Source organism: Macaca fascicularis, chromosome 1, assembly GCF_037993035.2.
Source record: "Macaca fascicularis isolate 582-1 chromosome 1, T2T-MFA8v1.1".
NCBI lineage: Eukaryota > Metazoa > Chordata > Mammalia > Primates > Cercopithecidae > Macaca > Macaca fascicularis.
In genome coordinates this window covers 171,707,876-171,719,609 of record NC_088375.1, presented here as the reverse complement: position 1 = coordinate 171,719,609, position 11,734 = coordinate 171,707,876, and the positions used below count along the sequence as shown (strand labels likewise).

The 11,734-nt window shown below is 42.1% G+C and overlaps 1 long non-coding RNA gene across 1 annotated transcript; it reads right to left on the bottom strand.

Annotated features, from left to right (window-relative positions):
- Nucleotides 1–1,011: 1,011 nt before the first annotated feature.
- Nucleotides 1,012–11,362, bottom strand: LOC123572690 (uncharacterized). The gene is made up of 3 exons (XR_010583724.2): nt 11,142–11,362; nt 9,688–9,831; nt 1,012–2,382 (listed from the first exon to the last, which is right to left on the bottom strand). It is a non-coding gene; the product is annotated as an uncharacterized lncRNA (long non-coding RNA).
- Between the last annotated feature and the right edge of the window lie 372 nt (nt 11,363–11,734).

The window sequence follows — 11,734 nt, the reverse complement described above, 5'->3', positions numbered from 1 at the left end:
TAAAATGTGTTTAATTGGCATGAAAAGGCACTAACTGAGAGCTGGTGGGGTTTCCATTATCTGGGTGGACATCTTATTTACTTTAGTGGATCCTGGGAACAAGATGAAAGTATGTGAGAACTGAGGTGGGGGGTTGGTACATAAGCCGATGGGTTTTCTTGGTTGGTGGGGGGTGGCGAGCAGGGAGTTTTACAATCATCCAGGCGATGCAAAAGGCAGCTCTGCAACAGCCCAGGTCTCCCTCGCACCCTGAGGAGAAAGCCCAGCGGAACATTTTCCTAATGAGAATCTGACAAATGCTGTTCACCCATGGTGAAGCGAGCAAGCATGGTGGGTCCTTAAATTTCCGAGGCTGCATTTTTATAAAACAGCTCCTCCCTTCCATATAGCTCAAAACCTGGGCGGAAGAGAAGGTATCATTTTTAACTTCAGCCTCAAGTAACAAAGGGGAACAGAGGGGCTTCTCAGGATGCCTAGTGTTTGGTTGTCATCTGAATGTCTTCAGAATCCCTTGGGATATTGGGCATGCCATGGTACTGTTCTGTTTGGTGATCCCTGCAGTTACCAGTTTCCTGCTAAGTGAATACTTCATCATATTTCCATTAATTGCTACATTACACATTGTTCCATATCCCCGTGGCAGCAGTTCACCCTGATGCCAGCTATGGAGTGACAACACCTACACACAGTCCCAAGAGGGTCCCACATTCTGTGGGACTGGCCTTTTGAGATTGTTATTTAGTGCATAATTCTCATATCCCCGTTATGAAGGACACATAGAGGATGACATGAGGATTATTTTCATCCTATTGAATCCCCCATGGAGAGGGCTTATTAATGTGTTTTAAGTGTATTGGAGGCTCCCAGAGTACAGTAATACCTTCCTACACTTATACTCACTTCTACCCCAATTTTCAGCTCCAAGATCTCTCAGAAAATGGGTCTCATTTGTAAACCATGTAAACTGGGTTTATTAAAAGCTGAGACAGATAGGCGCATTAAGAGAATCTATTTCTTACTTTAAAATGGACTTTATTTGTACATATTTGTTTGTTTTGCAGCTAATAGAGAACTTTACAATGAAGTCTGGTTTCCACAGAACTCATTTGAAGGCTCCCTGTATCTGAATCTGGAATCTGTGAAGTTGGAAGCTTAAATGAACTGGCAGATTGGGAATCCCCCTCCCCAAATCCCAGGGGTCAGGGCACATGTGTTGTAATGGACTCAGTCGGGAAAATCACGTCCTCACTTCTTCTCCCTGGGGATGAGGCAGGTGCTAACTTCACCCAAGCACTGGCTGTCACAACTCACAGCTCAGGATTTGTGAGAAATATAAGCTCTTTGGCAACAGGCACTAGTCATAAAATAAGCCTTTTGACCAAATTTATCATTGAAGGTTTTTTTTTTTTTTCAATTGGAAATCAGAAAGCTGAAAAGAATAGTAAAGAGGATATTGGGTTTGCTATACAAAATAATCCTATTGAGCCATCAGCCCTAATTACTGGGTGTGAAAACTGCAAACCCTGTCTTGTGCTCGTACCTAGTGGAATCCTTTGGAGAACTAGGTGGCCAGCCATGCAACTTCAGGCAGTGGAGTAAATTCTTAAGGACTGCACTTTGCTTGGCAAAGTAGATGGACATTCACTTCTCAGCTCTACTCTTTTGCTTTGCATTGCTCCCTGAAAGAGCCAACATGCTACTAGTCATTAAATATCCCATAATTAGCACAAATTTTTGTACTAACATTTGTATAATACTACCACTTAATAGGTGCCAGATATACCAAGTAATTTCCATGTAATTATCTCACTTAATTTCATAACTATTCTATGACATGGAGACTTTTATTATGCCCTATTTTACAGGTGAGGAAACTGAGTAACCCAGCAGTTAAATAATTAGCCCAAGATCTCACACAGCAGCAGGCAGCTGAGCCAGGCCTTACATTCAGTACTCTTTGACTTAAAAGCTTAACCACTGAACTCTACTGCCTACAAAACCCAGCTTGGTGAGTTTAGCCAAGGCAAATAATGTGACCCCTACTTGCACGAGGGTTATTTCTGGGACTCAGAATGATCAAATATCATGGGAGGAACCTGCTCTGTCTTCATTACTACCCTACTATAGCTTAGCAAAACCTGCACTCATTGTCAATACTTCTTACAAGGTGGGCAGATCTCCACATGCAGCCACTCCTGTCTGGCGTCCAGCCCCCAAGCTGTGAAACTGGGCTGAGTGCGGAATCTGGTCGTTCTTCTGGGATTCAGAGGAGGCAGCATCCTATGGAAGAGCACAGCTGAGGTGAGAAACAGCTGTTTCACTGGTCAGCCATGTAACCGTGAGCAGGCGACTCGACCTCACTGTGCCTCAGTTTCTTCATCTCTGAAATGAGAAAAATAGCGGAATCTACTTCATAGGATTACTATGAGGATTACATGAGTTAATATTGATTTGGTGCTTGGGATGTGGTCAGGGCCACAGAAGACTTAGTTACTAGTGTTATGTAATTATGTTGGGATGTAACTCTCAAAGAAGAGGCTGAGACAATGATCTTAAACTTTCGGATGAATCCAGATCGTCAATTTGGCTGAGACAAGGACAGGTTTCTAACCACTACTGGGAGAACTGGGTGGTCTACCAAATTGGCCTACAGTTCTGAGGTTACCTAGACATGCCCTGCATATGTTTGCATATAAAATTGTACAAGTCATATATTTGTAAGAAATGTCATTTCTTCACCGTTTATTCAACAAAAATGCTTCGTGCTCTTGCTCTGAATCAGGTACTAGAGAAACAAAACTGAACAAGACCATCCCCAAAGAGCACACAATGTAGATGGCAGCAAATAACCTAACTGTGATACAACATGGCAAGTGTAGTAAATGTTTCAATGAAAGCATGAAAAAGGTGGAGGAAATGAAATGTTTTTGTACTGCTGGGTCGGGGCAGTCACTGAAGCCTTCCCGAGCAAGCAACATTTGAGCCAGGGCTTGAAGAATGAGTTAGCATTTGCCTGTTGGAGGATGAGGGCTGGATATGGACATCCAAACAGAAAGGGCATCTTTTTTTTTTTTTGAGATGGAGTCTCGCTCTGTCGCCCAGGCTGGAGTGCAGTGGCCGGATCTCAGCTCACTGCAAGCTCCGCCTCCCGGGTTTACGCCATTCTCCTGCCTCAGCCTCCCGAGTAGCTGGAACTACAGGCGCCTGCCACCTGGCCCGGCTAGTTTTTTTGTGTGTGTGTTTTTTTAGTAGAGACGGGGTTTCACCGTGTTAGCCAGGCTGGTCTCGATCTCCTGACCTCGTGATCCGCCCGTCTCAGCCTCCCAAAGTGCTGGGATTACAGGCTTGAGCCACCGCGCCCGGCCAGAAAGGGCATCTTGAAAATGTGCATGAAGTCATAAAAATTTAGGCTGTGTTTGGGGAACATTCTAGGTAGGGCCGTGGTGGCAGTGCCCTACTTATTGGAGTAAAGACAAGACAATAAGTGAAGCAGGTTGTGAAAGGAAACACTCGTTTCCTAGAGGCAGAAAGCAACAGTGTCTCATTTCTTTGGTTGCAAGCAACAGAAATGGACTCTGGCCCTTTGAGAGAATGGAGACTTTGTAGGAACTATTTGGGGCACCAACAGGAGTGAAGAGAAGACCGTCTTCTTCAGGCACTATCCCACTGTGTTTGCTACCTTTGCTTTGATTCAAGGTCTCAGGAGAGAGACTCTGATTGCCTGAACTCAGATGACATGCTCACATCTTGGCTGGACTAGGTGGTGAAAGGAAAGTCTGGTGGGCAGAGCCTCCACCTTTCAACTTCTAAGGTGGACAGTCAGCACACTAGAGGGCACCAAGACTACACCTAATCAGGAAAGGTAATTCCCCAAAAGGAAATCAGGGAGCAGCTACTTGATGGACAGATCCAACATTACAGATGTTCATTATAAATAATAATAACCTATGTTTATTAACCATCTGTTATAAACTATGGTGCATACATACTTCACATAAATATTTTATTTAATCTACATAATAACCTTAGGAGGAGATTTACTCCCACTTTGTAGAATTGGAGTAAATAAAACCCACTTTTCCAAATGAAAAAAGTCACAGCTCAGAGAAGTTATGTCACTTGCCCAAGGTCACACAGCTAGTAAGCGAGTGAGCCGGAACTCAAAAACCTGGATGCCTCTGATGGCAAATCTCTCAACCACTGCATGTTATACCTCCAAGCATCTGCAGGTGGGCACCAGCTCCCCACTGTCCCACCCTAGCCCTTTCTTCTGACCACCCCTGAATGGGCACAGTCAACTTGGGAGACCCAAGGATCTGGCTTATGGAAAGGAGCACAGACAGGCACCTTTCTCAGTTCCTGTGCCTGTAGGCTGTCCAAACCAACTGGACAGCAGCCCTTGAGCTTGGGCCAAAACCTAATCTCTCAAGCCCTTTGAGGGTATCATATGGAAAACCCCTAATCAATTCCTTCCAGAGCAATTTATAATAATGCGTCCTCTTGAGTCCCAAGAATGGAGAGCTGCAAATCCACAGGGCTTCAAAGCATGTTGTTTTAATTAAGGGCTGAACAGAAGCTTCTGTAATCCCTGTGGGCAGATGTGCCCTCATTTAAAAAAATTCTATGAGAATTAAACTTATCTCAGAAAGTAGTGGGGATAACTTGTTCATCTGGTGGTAACACCTCCCCAAGTACTGGGCCTGCCATTTTGAAGTCTATAGCCACATATCTAATATAAGTAGGGAAAACCACTCATGTCATCCAGTCACTCAATCATCCAGTGAGTCATTAATCTAGTTTCTATTATCGAGTAGCCTTATCTGCTTATAAGTGTTATTTTACTCACCAAAATAGTGCAAGGTAGGTATTAGGATCTTCATTTTATTGACAAGGCAATGGAATCTCAGAAAAGTTAAGCATCTAGCTTAAGGCCACACAGCAAGTAAGGGGCTCATTCCATGACCTTGTGAAGAGTTCTATATCTTGGGCACCAACTTGGATCTGTACCAGTCTTCACAGCTCCCATCTCTGAACGGTCCAGAAAGAGCCCATGTTTTCTGCCCCTTGTTGGGAGAGGATGATTGAGAATTCCAGCAAAATGGAGACTCTTGAACTGGTCCCCCTGTCTCCAGAACTGTCAACTCACCTCCAAGTCTCCAACTCACCTTCCACACTGGTCACCAGCAATTATTTAAAATGCTAAACCTACCATGACACTTAGCTTAACATCTTTCAATTGCTCCCAACTACCTTTGATAGAAGATCCACATTCACACGGAATGTGAGGCCCCTCATGATCCCACCCTTGCTACCTCTTCTGTCTCACCTTCCAAAACATCCCCTGAGTGCTCATTTTACTCTAGCCACGCAACTCTCCCAACAACCTTGAAGGCACCAGCACACCTCTGTTCACTTGTTCTTCTCTTTAGAACCCCTTTTCCTTTTATATCTGCTCAGCTAACTCCTATTCAACCTGCGAAACTCAGTTCAAGTATCCCCTTCTCCAGAAAGTTCCCACCAGGGTGATTGTGTCCATCCTCTGTGCTTTTTTTTTTGAAGATTTTTGTAGCATACCAGGGGTACTCTCACTCTCTAATAGCAGGGATGACAGTCAGGAAGTTTTCGGTCTGCATAGGACAGAAAGCCCTACCCAAAGAAGACTAAATAAAAAGGAAATAGTAGATTGATCTCATATAAAGGCCACTGGGATGTAGACTGGACTCCAGATGTGATACGATTAGGGTTTCTGCTTAGGGTTTCTGTAATTTTCTCAGATCTGCCATCCCAGATATCTTTGTTTTGTCCTCAGGCCAATCTCCCCACTGGTAGCAAGACAGTTGCTAAAAGCAATTGGGGCAGCATGCATAGAGGGGAAGAGAGAGAACCTTCCCGCAGTTGTCCTTCCCTTTGGTGTGATGAGGGCTTTAGGTCACATGCTCATCCCTGGACCAATTAAGCAATAGGCTGAAGCCATGATGCCTGAACCAATCACAGGCAAGGGTGTGTGTAGGATTACCATGATTGGTATAGCCCAGTGTGGGTCTGCTTTCCCGAGATCACATAGCTTATATACAGGAGGGGTGGGTACACCAAATAAAAATGGAGTTCTGGGTTGGGCACAGTGGCTCACACCTGTAATACCAGCACTTTGGAAGGTAAGATAAGTGGATTGCTTGAACTCAGGAGTTCAAGACCAGCCTGGGCAAGATGGTGAAACCCGTCTCTACAAAAAAAGAAATACAAAAATTAGCCAGTTGTAGTGGTGCACACCTGTAGTCCCAGCTATTCAGGAGGCTGAGGTGGGAGGTGAGCCTGAGAGGTGGAGATTACAGTGAGCCAAGATTATGCCACTGTACTCCAGCCTGGGTGACACAGTGAGACCCTGTCTCAAAAAAAAAAAAAAAAAAAAAAAGAATTCTGCCAGGAGGGAAGAAGAAGGGAATGGATGGTGTCTGAGCCACCACAGTAGCTGCATGAGTGTCCACACACACCCGTCCTCCCACAATACTGTAAGCCTCCCAAGGACAAAGACCGTGATTTGCTTATCTTAGTATCCCACTGTCTAGCACAGTACTTGAAACATTTTTGAAAATACATGAGATGAGTTAGCATTGCTAAAATATTGCTGGAGCTGAGGTGTATTCAAAGCTGATGAAAGATTCTAGTTGGCATGAGGTAAAAAGGAAAGACATCATTTCTACCTGCTGGATCTCTATTTGGTATATAAATTAGACCTTTTTAAAAGACATGTTTCTGTCTGCCAGGCTTTAGAAACAGTGATCTAAGAGTCAGACATTTCCTATTAAAGTTTAAAAAACATAGCTTTAAGTCATACATTATATTGAACGCTTTCATATCTCATCTGATTCAGTAGGTTTTAAACCTCACAGAGGTCACATTTTGAAACAGTAGTCACTTTTTACAACATCTCCAAACATTAAATAAAAATAAAAATTATTATGAAGACTGGAGATGTCCATAGAGACCACTAACATGACACTTGGATATTATTATTAAGGACAGTATTATTTGGAGTTCGGGGGTTACAATGGCTGGCTCATCTCTAAACTTCGTTTTTTTTTTTTTTTTTCTTTCTTTCTTGAATTGAAGAAGAAGGGCAATTCTATCAATGCTCATCTGTTTTTTTGTTTGTTTGTTTGTTTGTTTGTTTTTAACCGTATTTAGAATAGCGGTTCTTAACTTATGGCAATCTGAAGAATGCTATGAATCCCTCAACCATATGCAAAATTTTGTGTATCAATATTTTTCTCAAGAGAGGGATCATAGTTTTTGTTATATTCTCAAAAGGGTCCTTTATCCACAAAAAGATTGAGAACCACAGACATCAAAGGAAAATTCCCTCAGGATCCCAGTTGTCTCAGTAACTGGGGTTTCACATAACGAAGAAAAGCTATCCCCAGGGTTAGACTATTCACTTAGATTGGTGGCTTCCAGGAAATAGGTCATTCTTGGATTTCTCTTAGGACGTTTTGACTTAGAGAGGTCATCGAGTCCGTAGATACTTGAAATGAATGGGGCTCTGGAAGGAGAAATTGGCAAAGTAACCGTGTAGCTCCCACATCCCACCCTCTCAACCCCCAAGCCTCTCCTCGATCCGCTCCTTAAACTAAAAAGGCCTATCCTGACTCAGAAACATGTGATCGCTAGCTCCCACATTTACTGGGGACAATTTATAATTTACCCAGCCAGTCTAGGGACTGGCTCACATTTGTAAACAGAAATAAAACTAATGGTTTTTTATTGGTCTCTAAGAATCTTATAAGCTTGACGTGTCATCCCCTGATCCATAATAGGCTTGTTGTTGTTGTTGTTGTTTTAAAGGCTGTAATGTATTGAAGTCTGGTGGCAAAGGAAGGAAATTTGGGAGGAAGTGTGTGTGTGTGTGTGTATGTGTGTTGTGTCTATGTGTCTCTGTGTGTGTGTCTGTGTGTGTGTCTGTGTGTATGTGTGTGTGCATGCTGGTGTGTATTCAAGGAGGGCTCTGAAAAGATGTTTTTGGTTTCTCCCATGAAGCATCCTTGCCCCAGAAGGTGGATTTGTATTGTTAGTTATCTGATTTTTCTTTGTTTCTCTTGTTTCAGTGTTCAGTTGCATTTTACTGTTCAGAACTTGAAAGATGCATTCAAACTTATGGAGCATGACATTTTAACTATCTCATCTCACCATGATTCATCTCAATTTACTTTCCTCCAAACTGTAGTCCTGAGAAAGCACAACATCTCCGGGTTCTCCAGTGGGTAGAAGACCATAAACAGCATTAAATGATCCCAATGTCAGCTAACTTGTGAGCAAGGCTCACTCATTAGATCCTTATTGTTCTCTTAATGAGATGCTTTCCTTTAGGCTGGAAACGTGTGGAACATTAGCAATGGCCTCTGTAGTGTATTGCTGAATGTTCAATACGAACCAGTGGAGGTTAAATAACATGATGAATCAAACAGTCCCAAAGGAACGTGGTGATGTGCTGAGCCCATCAGGGCCCTGCAGACCCTTAACACTTTCTATGTGAGGCTTCTGTGCCCCAAACAGTTGCTTTGCCCTGGATGATGCACTGCTTGCAAAATGTATTAATCCCAGGACCCAATATATGCCTACTGGAATATATTTTACTGTCTCTAGTCGACTTCCAGTCTAGAGTTCAACCTCGACTGAACTTTGGTGGTAAAAAATCAACTCTGTCTTCATTCGCTCTAGGAACCTCCGCTTCTTAGTAGAATGAATCGATAATGAGGTCGTGAACAAATATTAATGCCTTTTATTATTTATATGGATGTTAATGTGTCCAATTGACACACAACTTTCTACCTCTCTAGTCTAACACTCATGACCCTTGGCATCCCTTTTGCATCCTCTCTCTCTTTGTCCATTCAGTCACAAATACAGTGAAAGAATAATATATCACAAGCCATGACCCCTTGGCCTTTATGAATTATCTGTTTAGAAAGATGTGAAGCCACCTTTTATATCCACCATAATAGATACTTAGACATAGTGGATCAATAGTGAACAAGTTTGCTGGTTATAGTTAATGGGTACCAAAGGGACACTCTGGCAGTGACCTCTGACATTGTGGCTGACAAGAAATCCATAGAGCAAAAAATAAGGAAGATGGACAGTTTTAAAGTTATGAATGTAGATCTGTAGCAAATCATGATAATTTTCTCCTGATGGTAATAATTCAGACTTGCAGGTGGTCACTCATTTTTGCGAGCTCCTTAATTAGGACCCCTGAAATAGGAATGGCAGTCCTTCGCCACACTGTTTTAGAAACAGCTACGGTACCGGGCCTGATGCAAGTCCATTTGTTATCCAAGGAGAACCAACGGAGATTGTTTTCCTGTCATGGAGGACTTTTCTCTTTATGAAATGGGCTGTCATTTATAATTTTAAGCAGGCACGGATTTGTTAAACATGGTAATGGGTTTCTATAAGAAGATCCACAGACCCATAGTTCTGGAAAGAAATCGAGCTTACAAGATATTTTAAAACCTAATGGGAATGGAATATTTTGGGTTTCTTGAAAAGATGGTTTCTGCCCTGCATATTGTCAAGGGAATTTAACAATAAATCCATTGTTGTGTGTCTGAGAGTCTGTTTGAAGCAATTATATTTTTATACATTCTGTGGAGTTGATCTTAGGGAAATCCACCAGGACACCAAGCCTACCTCTTCACGTCACCGCATGAACTTTAACGGTGGGAAGCAGGTTTAAAAAGAGTCAGGGAAACAGAGCTCATTTGTGAGTGGTCTTGAAGACAGCAGACTGCAGCATTCTGCCTGGCAGAGAAATGAATATACATGGCATCCAATCTAAAGGAGAGAGGGCAAGAATGTAAGTGCAAAGTCCTTTTCACTCCACTCCACAGTGTACATACCGTATTATGATGTCACACTCCAGTAGCGTTGCTCTGAAGTCCCAGTGGTCTCCTGCTGCTAAGCACCATTGAAAACACATTTGTCCTGACTGTTCTTTTCCTTTTATCCCCCTCTCATCTGTGTAAGATGAATCACTCCTGGATCCAGACTGACTCCGAGGGCAGAGCCAGGTCCTGACGAGGTAGCCTGCCTCCTATGGCTTAAACATTTTAATTAATTTCAACACTAATGCCCAAATGAGAGTTAATCACTCTGCTGCAGTGCTTTCTAATTTACTAAGTTTATTCATTAAAACTTTCCTTACTGAACTTTGATTGAACGTCATGCTTTTTTGGAGGCCTTTCAAACTGCCTTAAGGGGTTTTAAAGTGATATCTTGGGCAGCTGCTGAAAGCCTTCAGTGTTTGCTTAAAGAAAAGAATAGGAAAAATGTGATCAGCAAGAAATCTCTGTGCTGAACAAGGAGGCTTTTGGGCAGCAGGAGGCCTGTGAAAGCAGGCTTGTGTTTAAACAGTCTATTAAAACAGTAAGATAAACCTAAATTCCTAATAAAAGAAACAAAATCAATCACCTTAATAGTTGACAAAACTTGGAAATACATTTTATGGTAAGATGCAGCCATCTTTTAAAAAAGCAACGGAATGATAGCAGCACTTTGTATTAACGTGGGGAGAGATATTCACAATGCTTTTGCCAACCTAATTATCTTGGAATCAATATAATAAAAATCTTAGGTACACAGTTTTGCCTATTAATTGTTAGGACCTACATTTTTACTGAGAGATATTGTTTAATGAAGGTTTTTATTTAAAATTAACTCCAGAAAAATGCAATCTTTACATATCTCATTAACAGTATTAGGGACCAAATACCGCAAACTATCTGTTACACGATGGGAGCTCCCAATACATGGAATTGCTTTTTCAGAAATTGGCAATGTTAGTGTCTTTAGGAATGTGCTTCCTCCCTCTTCCTACCTCTCCACTCTCCATTCCCTAATCCCAGTCAGAAACATATTTGTAAAGTTTCAAAAATTCCAATAATATGGGAGGAAAAAGTCAAGTCAGAATTATTAATGAAAGCACCACTTACTTCTAAGAGGCCATGAATCAAAATACAAGTTTTCATATTCATTTCCACGTTCTATAAATACTGCTTGGTATTATGCAACAAGACACGACAAACTCATTTTTAAAAGGTATTTTTGACTTCAGGGAGCAAAAACGTTTACCCATTCCATCCCACCTTGACACATGGAGCTTGACTGGGAAGCGCTCCCCTTCTCACTTGCAGGGGCAGGGCTTGTCACTACGAGTTGGTTCATGAAATAGTCCCACTTTTGAGGCTCTTGAAAGATCCCTTCAGCAGAATCTTCTTTTTAGAAATGTGATCCCTGTGTCTATCAAAACACAGACCCAGAGAGAAATATGTCAGCATAGGAAAGGGTGTGATGGCAATGTATCCCAGTGCTGGGATTAGGCAACCTGGCTTGGAATCCTGATTTTGCTGTTTGCCAGCTGTATGACCTTGGACAAGTTATGTAACCTTCCTAAGTTTACTTTCTTCAAGTACAAAATTAGCATTATTTAAGCAGTCATCTCATCGGGTTTTTGTGAAAATGAATAGCTCATATATATGTAGCACTTGCTACAGTAGGTGGCACTTACTTACAGTAGGTGGCTAAACTTTATTTGCTCCTCAGCCCAACTTCAAGAAACAGTATTATTATGATCTCCAATTTACAGAGGGGGAAACTGAGTCACAGAGTTGCAAAGTAACGTTCCCAAAGTCACACAACTAAGTTGCAAAGCCAGAGTTTTAACAGGGTCATCTGGCTC